We start from the raw sequence: 13,886 nt of genomic DNA, 5'->3' as shown, positions 1-13,886 counted from the left end.
CCTAGCTACCAGACCCTCCGGAGACTGCAAGCATCTGAGAGCAGGATGCCGGTCCAAATCCTCTGACCGAGGTACCAGCGGTCACCCCAACCCTCGTCCCGCGGCTTTCCCAAGTCCGAGGCGGAGCGTGAGAATCCTTGAGGGCTCCACCCGGACCCCACAGCCAAGTTTCCCTCCCCCAAGGCTGCCGGGCGGGCGGGGGGACGCGCTGTGGGGCGCGCGGACCGCCAGAGGGTGCTGTCGGGGCGCTCACGGCCCACCTGGCGCCCGGGGCCGCGAGCGAGCGCAGCCAGGCCGCCCGGGAACTTTTTTCCTCCTGCTCTCGCTCTCCTTCTCCCCCCGCGCGTCGCCCGCCCGCTCGCTCTTCCTGTGCCGAAGGGATCGCGTTTACCCGCGGCACCAGCGGACACCAGGCAGACCCGGCCGGGTGCGCGGCCCGGGCACGGTCCCAGCGCCGCCGACTCCGCGCCTCGGGGCGCCGCCCCCGCCCGTGGCTGGGCTGGGTGAAGCGAGTTGGAGAGCGAGGCGGCGGCGAGGGCTAGAGGCGAGCCGAGCAGGCCGCCCTGCCCGCGGCCCGAGCGCCGGCGCGAGGAGGGGGCGGCCGCGGCCCACCCTCCTTCCTGCCTGGCTGCTGGCCGGTCGGGCCGCGGCGCCCTGACCCCCAATGGCCTACGGGGCCTCCAGGCCGCGAAGTCACAGCACCAGACACAGAGCCCCCGAGTGAGCGGCGAGGTGAGCAGCGAGTGCCAGGGCGCGGGTCGGGGGGGTGGAGTGGGGTGGGGGGGCGCGAGGCGTCGGGATTCGAGGCCGGGTGAGGAATGGAGGCGGGTTCCGGGGCGAGCGCGCGTTGGGTCGGCAAGTAGGGGTCCGCGGGGCCATTGCTTTGTGTGGCGTGGGGGGTGCGCGAGGTCATCAGATGGCCGTCTGGGGAGCTGCAGGGTGGGGGCGCCCTGCGCCGCAGAAGAGGGTCTTCAGGAAGATTTGTGTGCCTGGCTGGGGTCGGTTCGTGGCGTGGGGGCGCCAGAAGCGCGGGTCGAGCGTGGCCGGGGGCTCTGCGCGCGCCGGAGCGCGGAGTGTTTGCCGAGCGTGGGGTGGGGACATGGGCATTCGCCTGGCGCTGAGAGCAAAGCTTTGTGAGTGCGTCGGGTGGTTGGGGGGCGGGGAGCCGACGTCTCCATGTGGGACTTGGGGCCTGGCGTGGGCCATGGCGTGGGAGCGAGGGCCGCGAGGGGCAGGGAGGGCCTGCGTGGGGAGATGGGGCGCAAAGGGGCTCAACTAGGTCCCCCGCGCGTGCCGCGGTTCCCGGGCCTGTGTGCAGGCCCCGCGACCTGGCAGGAAGCGGCCCCAGAGGCCCGGGGAGCTCCGACGCAGGCCCAGGGCGCGCGGGCCCTACGGAGGGTGACATTACGGTCGGGGGCGCCGGACATGCGACCCCCGTGTCCCCGGACAGTGACGCGCCGGCCAGTTCATGGACCCTGCGCCTTGGAGGCAGGAGACCGAGGCGACGGACTTGGGGGCTGAGCGCCAGGCGTCGTCGTTGAGTGTGGCGGGGGTGAGGGAGTGGCAGGACACGGGGGTGACATTTGGAGCTTTGGTCGCGTCGGGGGCCGCCGAGGAGGGGCGGAGGGGAAGCGAAACATCAGCTAGGCCTGAGGCCGCTGAGGCCCCAGCTTCCTGGGGCGTCCGTTTTCTCAGTGAGGGGTTTCCTTCTTGTGGCTCTTGGTCCTCAAATCCACGCCAGGGACGGGAGTGGTGCGCTCCTCTTGGGAGCCCTGGGTGGAGGGAGCGCTGGGGTTTGGACTCTGAATCGATAAACCCAGTGTAACAATGCGCTATCGGGGTGGGGGGGCGGCTGGGGGAGGGGAGGCAGCGCGCCTGAATGGCGGACCCGAGCTCAGAGCTTCCCGGCTCGCAACACTCCCTCCCCAGCGCCTGCCCCGTGGTTTCGGCAGGCTCTGATTCAAAGACCCACGCGGGACCGCACGCTTCCCTTCCACCCAAAGAGTCCTCCCCCCGCCTTATTTGTCTTCCAACGCAGCAGTGTGTTGAGGATTCAAGGGCATTACATCTGGTTGCAATCCAGTTTCATGCCGCTGCTGGGCTGTTAAGACCTTGCGCTGACGTCAGAGCAGGGAAACTACTTCTTTTTATTTTATCTTTTTTTTAGTTGTCTGCTGCCCTGGGTGGGGGGTGGGGGTGGCGACGGGTGGGTTAGGGGAGCTGTGATGTGGAGGCACCAGTGCCAGAGGAGCCCCAAGCTGGGGGCTCTGCTTCTCTCCCCCCACCCCATCCTGCACCCGGACCTGGCTCTGCCTGGGGTCAGGCTCACCCTAGGTGGGGGTGGCCCTCTGTGCAGACTGAGTGGCGGCCTCTTCCAACTGACCACACAGCTGCGTTTCCAGAGGCTTCCCTAGGACATGGCCCTCTCCATCTGGAAGATGGAAAGGAACCTTCTAGTTTTCCACCCCTCTCCCTTGACAACAAGGGGGTGTATGGGTCCCAGGAGTATCCAGGAGGAAATCCTTAGGAGCAAGAAGAAGTGGTCTTTTGGGTGACACAGAGGAGTAGACATAGACATTCTGTTCCAGCGGAGGCTCAACCCCAAAATTCTGGCAAAGGCTCTCACAGGCAAAAGCCTTGGAGGGAAGGAGAGTGTATCAACGAGTGATCCAGGCCCCAGAAACCAACTGTGGAGTGGGCTAAATAGAACCTTTCCCAACATCCAGGCACCCCTCTGGCTTTCTAAACAGAGGCAACTCAACCCTGTCCAAAGCCACCTTTCTCTCTCACTGGACCAAGGTGCTCTTGCAGGCAGGGCCCTCGTCTTATTCCTCGTTCACCTTCCAATCTGGATCAATGGCTTTCAAACTCTTGATGGTGACCTGTGGTAAGAAATACATTTTAGGTCACAGTTCCATTCACTCCCACTGTATATAACTGAAATAAAAGTTTATTGAAATAACTCTTCTACTTTGTGAGTTGATCTGATATTTTCTGTTCTAGTCTATTTGATTTTTTTTTTAATTGCTGGTTGCAACTCACAAAATTGATTTCATAATCCACTAATAGGTCATATCCAGAGTTTGAAAAAACAGGCCTAGAAAATGAATGTGGCTTCTGTGCATTCAACAAACATTAAGAGGCCCTAACAAATTGTCTTTTTTTAATTACTCATGTAGCATATGGATTTTTCTCATTGTGAAAAATGTAGAAAACCCAGAAGTATATAGAGTTAAAATGCCCTTTGCACTCCCCACCCTCTTCACAAGTAACCTCAGTTCACAGAATCCTTCCAGACATTTTGCTACTCACTTACATGTGCATCTATCATAAAAATACTTAGTTTTCTTTTTCCCAAAATGAGGACATACCTCGGGCTCTTATTCTTCAACTTCCTTTTCCATTTGTACCTGCGTGGTCACAGGGTGAGGTGCTTCAGGACAAGGTTGAGGGTTGACTTCTGGTTCCACCACTCACTGAATGAGTTATTTACCTCTCTGTGCCTCAGTGTCCCTATCTGTACAATGGGAATAATAACTGTCACAGCTTCACAGGACTGTAGTGAAGATTTAATAAGTTAACCCATATAAACATATATGGAACCCTACTTGTCCCTAGAAATGCCAGTTGCCACCACCGTCATTATTATTATTACTGTTCTGTTTCCATGGCAGCCCATGTATGCACCTCGTTGCTTTTAATAGCTGCCTGTGGCTGTGGCATGGATGTTTCTCCGCCCCTCCGATGTGTGGCTCTGCAGGGAGGGAGGAGGTGGAGGCGTGTGCACAGCAGTGTGCGCTGGGCAGTTTCTGTGAGAGAGGCCCCTGGGCTCACTGGTCCCAAGGGAGCAAATATTTTCCAGGGACCGACTGTTTTTGAAGTCCTGTGCTTAATGCAGCTGCCTCCAAGAGGTAACAGCCCAGTAAGTGAATGAGACCCAGATAATACCCGAGGGGACCAGCACTGTCGTGGGAGCTTGTGCCAGGGCACAGGCAGGAAACAGGTCCCCCTGTGAAAGCACCGATCAGGTGTTATTGGGGATGATGAGGGAAAACACAGGGCAGCATCTTTGGTAAGACTTGCCCAAGTGACGAAGAACGGAGGGAGGTGCTGTATGAGTCACTTCCAAGATGGGTGGAACAGACAACCTGAGCTTTAGGATTCAGGGGCAAGTGTGCCCAGTCTTGGCCAGAGCTGGGGCTTTGTGGAGGTGGGGGCTTCATTTAAGAGGGGGCTTGCCCCAGGTGCTTCCAGCACAGGTAGGTAAGAATGAGAGGGGCGTGCCTGGCAGAGAGAACACACCGGCATGTCTTTGGAGGCTGAAATGGACGTGGCCTGTCTACCATGGCCAAGAAGGGTGGCGTTGGCGCAGAAGGAACGGTAGCGTAAGAGGCTGGGCTGTTGTTGGGGCCTCCCCGCCGCCATCCGGTCCCCTCCGAGCGAGCCACACCACCAGACCGACCTTTCTCAACCACAGCAGAAACTTCCAAGGGCTTAGGCTGCCTTCAGGATAAAGGTGCCGCCCGCCCTAGTCCTTCCCGTGCTGCAGCCGCCCTTGCTGGCATCCTGCACGTGCCCTGCCCCCTTCAACCCCCTTCCCCTCCTGCCATAGCACAGCCCTGCTTCCCAGGGTCAGCCATGGATATCCCTGCCTCTGTGCATTTGCTTGGCCTGTTCCTTCCACCTAGGATGCCCTTCCCCTTCTTCCCTGCCTCCCAAGACCAACACAGACGTCCCGTCTCCCCCTGCTCTGATTTCCCAGGCGGAATGAGTCATCTCCCTTTGTCTGTACCCACGGCTTAGTGTTTATCACGGAATTATCAGTAATTCTGTTAGTGTCTGTCCTCCCCATGAAGCTGGAGCATCTAGGCCTGAAAGCAACCCCTGCCCCCTACCCCACCCCAGCTTCCCAGCCCCAGCGCCAAGGGCGAGGCCTGGGACATGAAGACGCTCAGAAGTGCTCCCTGGCAGTCAGCGCCAGGTGAGGTGGGCAGGTGAGAGCCCGACATCACGGCTGTGGGCCCTGTGAGCCTTAGCAGCAGCACGCGGGGTCTGCTGCTCAGGGGACTGTTCTGTCTGACTTGAGAGGAAACAAGGGAGGCCAGAGCAGGGGTCTGGCCCCCCAGGCTGCTCCCTGTGGCGGGCTGAGGAGAAACTGGCTTATCCTGTTTCCCCTGGGATTGAGGAGATGGTGGAGCCAGAGCTGTGCCCTGTGCCTGGGTGGGCCACTGGGGAGCTGAGACTGGAATGTGACACCAGGGAGGGGGGCGGGAGGGTGGGCCACGGGCTTGAAGCAGACTGGGGCTTAGCTGGCAAAGGAGAGGTTTTGTTCTGTTGGTTCTTGTGAAGTGTGTGGTGGACACAGAGAGACAGGTTGGGGGTGGGGAGAAGGAGATGAGGTAGGAAAAGAGGGAAAAGAAGGCAGAGGGAGGAAAGGGAGACGGGGAGAGAGGGAGACAGAAGGGATGAGAAAGACGTGAGAAAGAGTGAGGGAAATGTTCTTGTTGCTGAGTAGTACGCTTAGAATTGCGAAAGAAATGTCCAAGAGCACTAGGGTTCCCGTGACACTGGACACTCATTCATCATGCATTCGTCCAAGCGTCCCTCCATTCAGCAAAAATTCCCTCAGTGTTTTCTCCCCTCAGCCATGGGCGCACTCTGCCCCCAGAGGTGAGTGTGCTTGTGGTCTGGCCTTCCAGGGCCCTCCCAGTATCTGGGCCAGGGAGACACGCAACATCTGGTTTTTGCACAAAGTGATCAGGCTCAGGAGAGAAAGCACCCAGGATGCGGTGGAGGGGGCAGGGGTGAGTCCTGTGGGGGCGGGACAGATGCAGCGGGGGCCATGTGCGTGCGTGTGTGGATGGGGGTGACTAGGGAGCCGACTGTAAGGGTGTAGAGCCCGGGCTAGTTGGGGGCATCTCCCCTCTCCTCTTGGGCCTCAGTCTCACCTGTAAATTGAGAAGGGTCACCTGCTTGGGCTGCGAGAACAGGGGATGCAGTAGAGAGGGCTGACAGCACAGGGGCAGGGGGCTTGCTCAGAGTGTGGACAGGCCCCAGGCGGGGTGTCTCCAGGGAGGATGGGCAGACAGACTCCAGGGCAGCTCCGTCCTTGGCGACGGTGCCCATCCACAGGGCAGTATGGTGGGAGAAACACTGGCTTTGGAATCAGGAAGAGGTTTACTTCCAACTGCTGCTTAAGGCAAGTCACTTCCCTTTCCGAGCATCAGTTTGCTCTCCTGTCAAAATGAGAACATTCAGTGCCGTAAGCATTAAATGTGACGATGCTGTTGGCATGGAAAGCATGGAGGCCCTGAGCTTGGGGTCATAAACACAGGCTCTGGGGTTAGGCCAGCCTGGGTTCAAATCCAGGTACCTGCTGTCCTCTCTGAAGCTCCATTTCCCCACTTTAAAATGGGCGTAATCACAGGCCCCTCCTAGTTACGCTTAGCGTATGTGGCTGTTACTCTTACCGCTAAAGGACTTTGTGTGAGGAGGAGACCGCTATTCTTCCTCCTTTCCCCTTCATGCCAGGTTGCCTCTCAGCCTTTCCTGAGGTAACACTGGCGAAAGCAATGTTTCTTTTCCACCCAGGTTGAGGCAGGACTGACTGGGTCTTTGTTACACAGTGGGGCAAGTAAGAATTACAGTTTTCTGGCCAGTTTCTGTTTCCAAACTGAAACAGGGGCTTTGCCCCAGCGGTGTGCGTGGACCCGGAGAAAGCATCCAGGAACTTAGGACTTGGGCAGCAGTATAACCACAGTCATTCATTTGTTCACTCATTCATTCATAAATCACATTGCACAGCAGGGTGCTGGGAACACAGCCATCAGTGCGATGGATTTCTAATACAGCATAGTGAACAGGCACGTGCATTTTGTAGTTCAACTGCCTGGGTTCAGATCCCAGCTCTGCCCCTTACTAACCTGGGCAAGTTACTTATTTACTCAGTTTCCTCATCTGTAAAATGGGGGAAATGATAGCACCTTCCAAATTAGGTTTGTTGGGAGAATTAGTGAGTTAATGCAGATTAAATATTTAAACAGTGCCTGGTACGTGGAAAGTGCTAGAGAATGGATCCTTCCCCTATCATCATTTTTGTTCCTGCCTTGAAGAATCTCACAGACCAGCATGGTGCTGAGGGAGGTCAGTCCCAGCCAGGGCTTTCCTGAGAGGGATGACACCTGGGAAGGGGGTGGCAGCGCTCCAAGCCAGGCGCCTGCCCAGGCAGGCCAACTTCTTGAATCAGCACTCCTAGCTGCTTCCTGGCCTTGTCGGACCTTTCCATGGGGACCTGAGCCCGTTCTCTGTAATGGGAACTCAGTGGGTGAGGGTCAGGCCTGACAGTGGGGAGGTCCTGCGAGGACCTTACTCACCCAGAAAGGTCTAACTGCCTGGCACCAAGCAGGCTTCAGACTTTAAGATTTTTAGTATCAAGTACTGAAGCTGTTTTTTTGATTAACATCCTCAACTGCCAGAAGCCACCAGACCATATCTGGGTGTCCTTAGGCAGGTCCCTCCATCTCTCTGAGCCTCTATTTCTTCATTGATCGAATAGTAGAAATAATAGTTTCATAGTTTTGTTTTTAAGAGGATTAAATGAGATGATGCGCTTAGCTGTACTTGGCACATAGCAAAGTGCTTAATAAATGTTGCCTATGAGTAATAATAATTCTCAGAAAATGTAAATGTAAATAAAAATCACCTAAAACATTTCTTCTTGGGGCTACAGCTCCTTAGAGATGTGAAGTTGTAAACCTTCACCAACCCCACAGGACAAAGAATTATTACAAGGACTGGAAAGACACTGAGGCCCAGAGAAGTTTAGCTACTATGGCAAAGTCACACAGTAATCCAGGGCAGAGTAGGGAAGGGGAACCACACTGGGTTTTAGTGCTGTGCTCTCTGATGCTTTGATAATTATTCTTTCAGCAAATAGTTATGTGCAATCAGCACACATATATAACTGAGGTCACATGGGTCTGTCTTCTGGAAGCTTCTGGTCTGATAGAGAAAATGAAATATATACATGATTATAGTAAACAAATAGGTAAAGTAAAAAATCACTGGGGGAGGACGGGGAAGAGCCATGCATTCATTCATTTGGGGTAGGGGGCACTGGGTCAGGCCTTAGAGCAGTGTTCTAAGGCCTTAGAGCAGGTTCTCGTGGTCCAAAAGTCCCGAGGGACAAAATCCTCAGGGGACATTCGGACCATGTCTGGAGACGTTTTGGTTGTCTCAACTGGGGAAGTGTTGGCATCTAGTAGGTGGAGGCCAGGGGTATTGCTGACACCTACTATGCACAGGACAGCCTCCACAACAAGTTGTCTGGCCCCAAATGTCAACAGTTCTGGGGGTGTTGAGAAACCTTGCCCTGGAGAAATGGTAGTGACCAAGTGGATACCACCCCTGCCCTTTTGAAGCTTATAGTCTGGTAGGTGAGCAAACATTAAAGAAATAATTGCATATATGTGGATTTAATTGTAATTATGTTGCCAGCTAAGGAGATAAGGTGCGAAGTGTGGGAAGAGGCTTTCTATCCATGGAGGGGAGGCCATGAGCTAGGTCTTACCAGGCAGAGGGCACAGCCAAGCAAAGGCTCAGAGGCAGGAAGTTAAAAGGTGTATTGTGGGAAGGGCAGGCACCTGGTGTGTCTGAGGAGAGCAGAAAATGAGCCAGCCTCCGGAGCATCTAGAGGCGGGGAGAAGATAAAGGCTGGAGGTCCTCTCACCTTTGCCTTCTTTGAGGGAACTACAACCCCCAAGCATGCTGTGTTCTGGGGCACTGAGCCGAGGGGGCTGCAGAGGCCTGGTGGGTGGGACAGAGTGCTGCCCTCCTTGTGGGGGCCCAGCCACTGCCCCTTCTCTCCATTGCATCCCTCTGATAGGTGGAGAGGCAGGAGAGAGAAGAGGAAGAACAATATTTTCATTTCAAACACAGATAGGGCTGGGGGAGGTGGGAAGGAATCCAGTTTAGGATACCTTTGAGACAAGCACAGAAAATCCCCACTGTGGCCCTAAATAGAACTAAAAACAGACATTTTGCCAAATCAGACTTAATTGAGTGGCTCTCTCTTCTTGAGTCCAGCAGGATGTGGATGGAGCTGGCTTTCTTCCCTTGGGGTGACATTGTCCCCTGGGGCCCCGCCCTGGCTAATTAAACATAGAGGCTCTGGTCTCCTGGGTGGGAGTGGAGCTTGGGGAACTCAGCTTGGCAGCCCTTGACCTTAGCCTGAGCATTCCAAAGGGCCAGAGATGGTGACTGGGGGATGGCTGGCAGCAGGGCCAGATGGGTGAAAGGAAGTGGGAGACGCCTGGTTCCTCTAAGAAGTGAATGCCTCTTCGGATGCTGAAAGGGATCATGGAGAAAAGCTATCATTTAATGAGTGCCTGCTATTATGCTGGGCATTGAGTGGTCCTCTCTCAGCCTTATTGACTGCCCTCTACAGATTGTCAAGGAAAATGAACCTCAGAGAGGTTAAGTGACCTGCTTGAGGTCACACAGCAATCAAGTGGCAGAGCTGAGATTGGAGACCACATCTGCTGGGCTTAAAAGCCAAATCCTGCCTGCTGCTCACTCACCTCCTAATGGGGTCGCTCATCCATTCAGCAGATAATCACTGACTCTAAATTTCTGGAGCTTGGAATCAGAAGTGAGCTTGAATTCTGACTGAGGCAGTTTTAGTCTCTGTGGCTTTCTCTCTTGGAGCCTCCTGTCAATTGTCCAGTGGGCATAATCATTCTTTTATCCTAAAGTTGCTGTAAGGGTTAAACTCTGTACCGAAGGGGACTGGAAGGGAAAGAGGGAGGGACTGGAAGGGAAAGAGGGAGGCCCAGGGAGGGAGAGGGAGGTTAGGACCTGCCCCAGGCCACCCAATGTGGTAGGGCACACGGTAAAAGTGCTCTGGGTAGAGGGAGCTGGTGAGATTGTGGTATCTCTGTGCAGTATCAGTATTGGGTTTCTTTATTTGAACAGGGAGAGGGCAGCCCCCCTCTGCAGGTAGAGAAGGTGGTGTGGAATGCGGGTGTTTATTTTTCTTTGCCTGTGAAAGCCCTGTTTCACCTCAGGCTGATAGGGCTTCCCAAGACACTGCAGAGAGAGATCTGCTCGGGGTGGACACTGACAGGGTACCCCCCAATGCAGCCTGTAAGCCCTCATCCCAGAGCCGGGAAACCTAGGAACCCCCATAAAGAGTGAGGGGTGGGTGAGGGCCATGAAACCAGGGCATCCCTCCACCTCCTTCAATTCAGCCGTCCTGGTCCCATTCATTTCCTTATCTCCTGGCAGCCAGTGGGTTGCTGGGAAGTCAGGGGCAGCCTTCCTAATGGACAAACAAAACAAGCCTTGCTCACAACAGGAGAGGGGAGGTTGGCTGGGCCTCTCTGGCTCCCCTCCCCCTGCCCCAGCCCCTGGCTAAAGCATCCCTCGGGCTCCACCCAGCTGGCACCCTCCATTCTGAGAGGCAGTGGGGGGAATGCAGAGCCATTCTGGTCGTGCCGCCTTGGCTGGGCATCCCTTGCACTGGGGAGGTGGATTCGAGGAATGATAGAAGGATGGGGTGGCTGAGAGTCAGGGCTTGCTGGAATGGCTGCTCCCTCCTTCCCTTCAGCTGGCTGGGAAGGCAGCTTGGAGAGGAAGCCAGGCCGGCAGGTAGCAGAGAAAGACATCGGATCCAGAGGGAACAGCAGAGAAAGCAAACAAACAGGGCTTTGTGTGGCTGCAGATTGGCGGCTCAGAAGGGAAGCCAGGCCTGTGGTAGTGGGGAGGGGGAGGGGAGGGAGGCCAGGCCATTGCTCTGGGCCTGAGATAAGCAGCTGGAGCAGCCCAGGCTGCGCCGCCAGCGAGTAGGGAGTGCCACTCTATGTGGACAGGCGTCTGGAGTCACAGCCTGGCTGAGTCCCAGCTCTGCCACTTCACTCCCTAACAGATCTGGGCTTGTTTGCCCACCGAACCTGGGCAGTCACTCGCGTAAAGGACTCGGGAAGATTGTCATCTAGCCCAGCAGTGTGAGCTCCCATCCTACCCTTGTCCCCATTGTTGCCGGGGGGACACAGGGTAAGGGGATCAGGGTCTGCAGGGGAGCTGCCAGCTTAGCTGCGCCTCTTGGAAAGGCAGGGATGGCTGCTCAGAGCTGTGGGCTCTGATGGCAGCCATGCTGAGGGGGAAACAGGTTCGCGCCGTCCAGTAACACACACCTGAGATGTAGGTGCGTGGAGCCTGGCATCTCAGGGCCCTAGGCCTGGGAAACAAAACGTCCTCACTTCACTGAGGGTGGAGGCGCCCTGGGTCGGGGAAGGGACAGAGCCAGGAAGGCAGGGCCTTCTTGCAGAGGGGGTGAGGAGCCATCTTGGGGGGGTGTCCAATTCTGGATCTAGCGAGGGCAGCCCTGCTTAGGTAGGATAACTGTCAGGCCAGACACGCAGGCAGCTCGATTGTAGCCTCCGGGGCCATTTCCTCTCCTCTCCCCGACCTCGAGAGGGAGCGGTGAGAGGGCAAACTCCGGAGCTTCCTGCCCTCCCCTCCGCTCCCCGCCCGCGTCGCCCACCATCTTGGTCACGCCGGGGCCTCCTCCGCGCTGTTGGATCAGACAAGCCCCGGCCGGTAGGCCCGCCCGCGACGCCGAGAGGGGCGGGGCGGGGCGCGGCGCACCCGTCGCCATGGCAGCGCCCCGTCCCGGCGTGCTCCGCGGGGCTGCAGAGCCGGGCTGCCGAGGCCCCGCCCCTTCGCCGAAGCAGGGTCTTTCCCGGAACCCAGGGCTGTGGGCGGCGGCCTCCAGTCCCGCGCTGCGGCCGGCGGTTCTTCCGGCGGTGGGATCCTGGGCGGGCTAGCCTTGGTACGAGCTCTGCTCGCGGAGCGCGGCAACCCCACGTCAGGGGCAGCGGAAAGACGGCCAGGGTAATGGGGAGGCTGCACCCCACCTCACTCCCGCAGTAGGGGCGCCGCTGAAAGTAGGGGCGGGTCTCCGGCCCACACTGCCCCGGAGCTGCAGCCTCTCGGGCTCCAGCTCTGCCCTTCCCTGGGGCTGCCCACGGACCAGGCATGCCTACCCCAGCCCCCGAGCAAGGAGGCCGTGACTTTCCGGGAATGCATCTCCATCACACCACCATGGCCAGGCCTGGACCCTGCCGCCCAGCCGGCCCCCTCCAGCACAGGAACCGGAGCACGGGCCTCTAGTTGGCAGCCACCGGTTGGACTGTCTGGCCGGGAGGCACATTCCTACCTCCTGAGTTCGGGTACTCCGCCTGCCCTGCGGGCAGCCTCTTCTGGAACTTCGCTGCCAGCTCAGCCGTGCCTCCACCCCACCCCCTTTCTGATGCCATAAGTCCCCAACGGGTGACTCCAGAGTCACATTCTTTCCCCAGGCTCTTCAGAGGCTCCTACTCAGCTGACCTCTGTCCATTTCTACCTGGACTGGGCAGGCAGCTAAATTGAATACCAACCTCTGGGTCTTGGAAGGGAAGGGAGGTTATGTGCCGGTTAAGCAGCTGTCCTTTGGCCTTTCTCAAGCCTCACCCAGGACACATGCACAAGGAGAGTGAGAAGGGGCTTCAGTTGCAGCAGGAGGGACTCGGGCTTGAAATCAAAAAGAATTTCCCAGTCCTAAGCATTTTAAAAATATTACCAGATTATTAATATGTTGATTTTAGAAAAACCTAAAAATAAAACAAGTACAAATTTCCTGTGATTCCACTCTTAGGACAACCATTGTCAACATTTTTCTGTAGACATACAATAAACATGATAAATATATTAAATATAAAATATGGAGTCATGCTATATTTAGTTTTGAAAGGCACTTGGTGGTTTTAATAGCTTTTTTTTTTCTCACTATAAAAGGAGGACAGGCTTATTATAGACTTGGAAAATATGACAAATTAAAAGAAAAACAATTCACCCATACTCTCAGTCTCCAAAGGTAGCCATATTTGACTTTTTTCCCCCTCTCCCCACCCCCTTCCCATTCATGGGGGGTTTGGGTGGTGTTCTTTGTTTAAGTATGCCCTCACTCCTCTCTTATATACCGTTTGATATCCTGCTTTTCTCACTTAATGTTGTATAACATGCTCCTTTTTCCTGAGTCTGTGGGAGTTTTGAGAGAACTGGAACCACATTCTTGGGAGAGCTTTGGGAAAAAGCCAGACTGGATGGTCACTTTGACTTTGTTTATCCTCTCCCCATCTGCGGACACCGGGAGCCCTTCACCATGGCCACTAACTTTGATAAGCAGCTTGGACCAGGGAGCCTGCTTGCTGGGGCCAAGGAGGCCATCCAGCCTGGACAGGGACATTGAAGACTTACGGGCCCAGTTGAGATTCAGACTCCAGCATCAAGGGGCTCTAAGCCACCCCAGACAGGCAAGGCTGCGGGGAGGGAGGTCTCAGACCTCAGCCTCATCTGGGTCCTCTGCCCAGCCGTGCCCAGACTCAAAGACCCCTTCTTCCCTTCTTGGTCCTGTGACCCATCTTCTCCCTCTCTGTCCTAGAAGCCAGTTGCTGCTGCCCTGGGCTCCTCAGCCTCTCCCTGGGGGCATGTGGGCCTGCCCAGCTGCCCCCCAGGCCCAGCTACAAGTTACCCTTGCCCTCGCCCATCTCTGCTGCCAGGCCTTCTCCCCCATTCCTGAACAGTTTGAGTCTAACATATCCAAGCCTTGCGTGAAACAGGCCTTGGAAAAATCACAGTTGCCAGGGATGGATTGGCATTTAAAAGGCATCCAAGGCTTGGTGGGGAGAGTAGGGGAGCCGAAGAGACAAGAGAAAGGGGCCCTGTTCCTGAGTAGCCGCTGAATTTAGTGGATGGAAAACCACAGAATGCCCCTTTCCCTGGGAATAATGCCCCACCGGCCATCACCTGCCACCACCACCGTCTCCTCTCCGAAATGAAAAGATGTG

The 13,886-nt window shown here is 56.3% G+C and overlaps 1 protein-coding gene across 2 annotated transcripts in view; it reads left to right on the top strand.

Moving 5' to 3' along the window:
* The first annotated feature begins 344 nt into the window (after positions 1-344).
* The window catches only part of RAI1 (retinoic acid induced 1), a 119,282-nt gene continuing 105,740 nt past the window's right edge, over positions 345-13,886 (top strand). For both annotated transcript variants that reach the window (XM_033090321.1, XM_033090322.1), the window contains exon 1: positions 345-732. The gene's annotated coding sequence lies outside the window, so the exon portion shown is untranslated. The remainder of the gene's footprint in view (positions 733-13,886) is intronic.

This window comes from Rhinolophus ferrumequinum, chromosome 21 (genome assembly GCF_004115265.2).
Source record: "Rhinolophus ferrumequinum isolate MPI-CBG mRhiFer1 chromosome 21, mRhiFer1_v1.p, whole genome shotgun sequence".
NCBI classification, from domain to species: domain Eukaryota; kingdom Metazoa; phylum Chordata; class Mammalia; order Chiroptera; family Rhinolophidae; genus Rhinolophus; species Rhinolophus ferrumequinum.
This window is presented reverse-complemented; position numbering and strand designations above follow the sequence as displayed.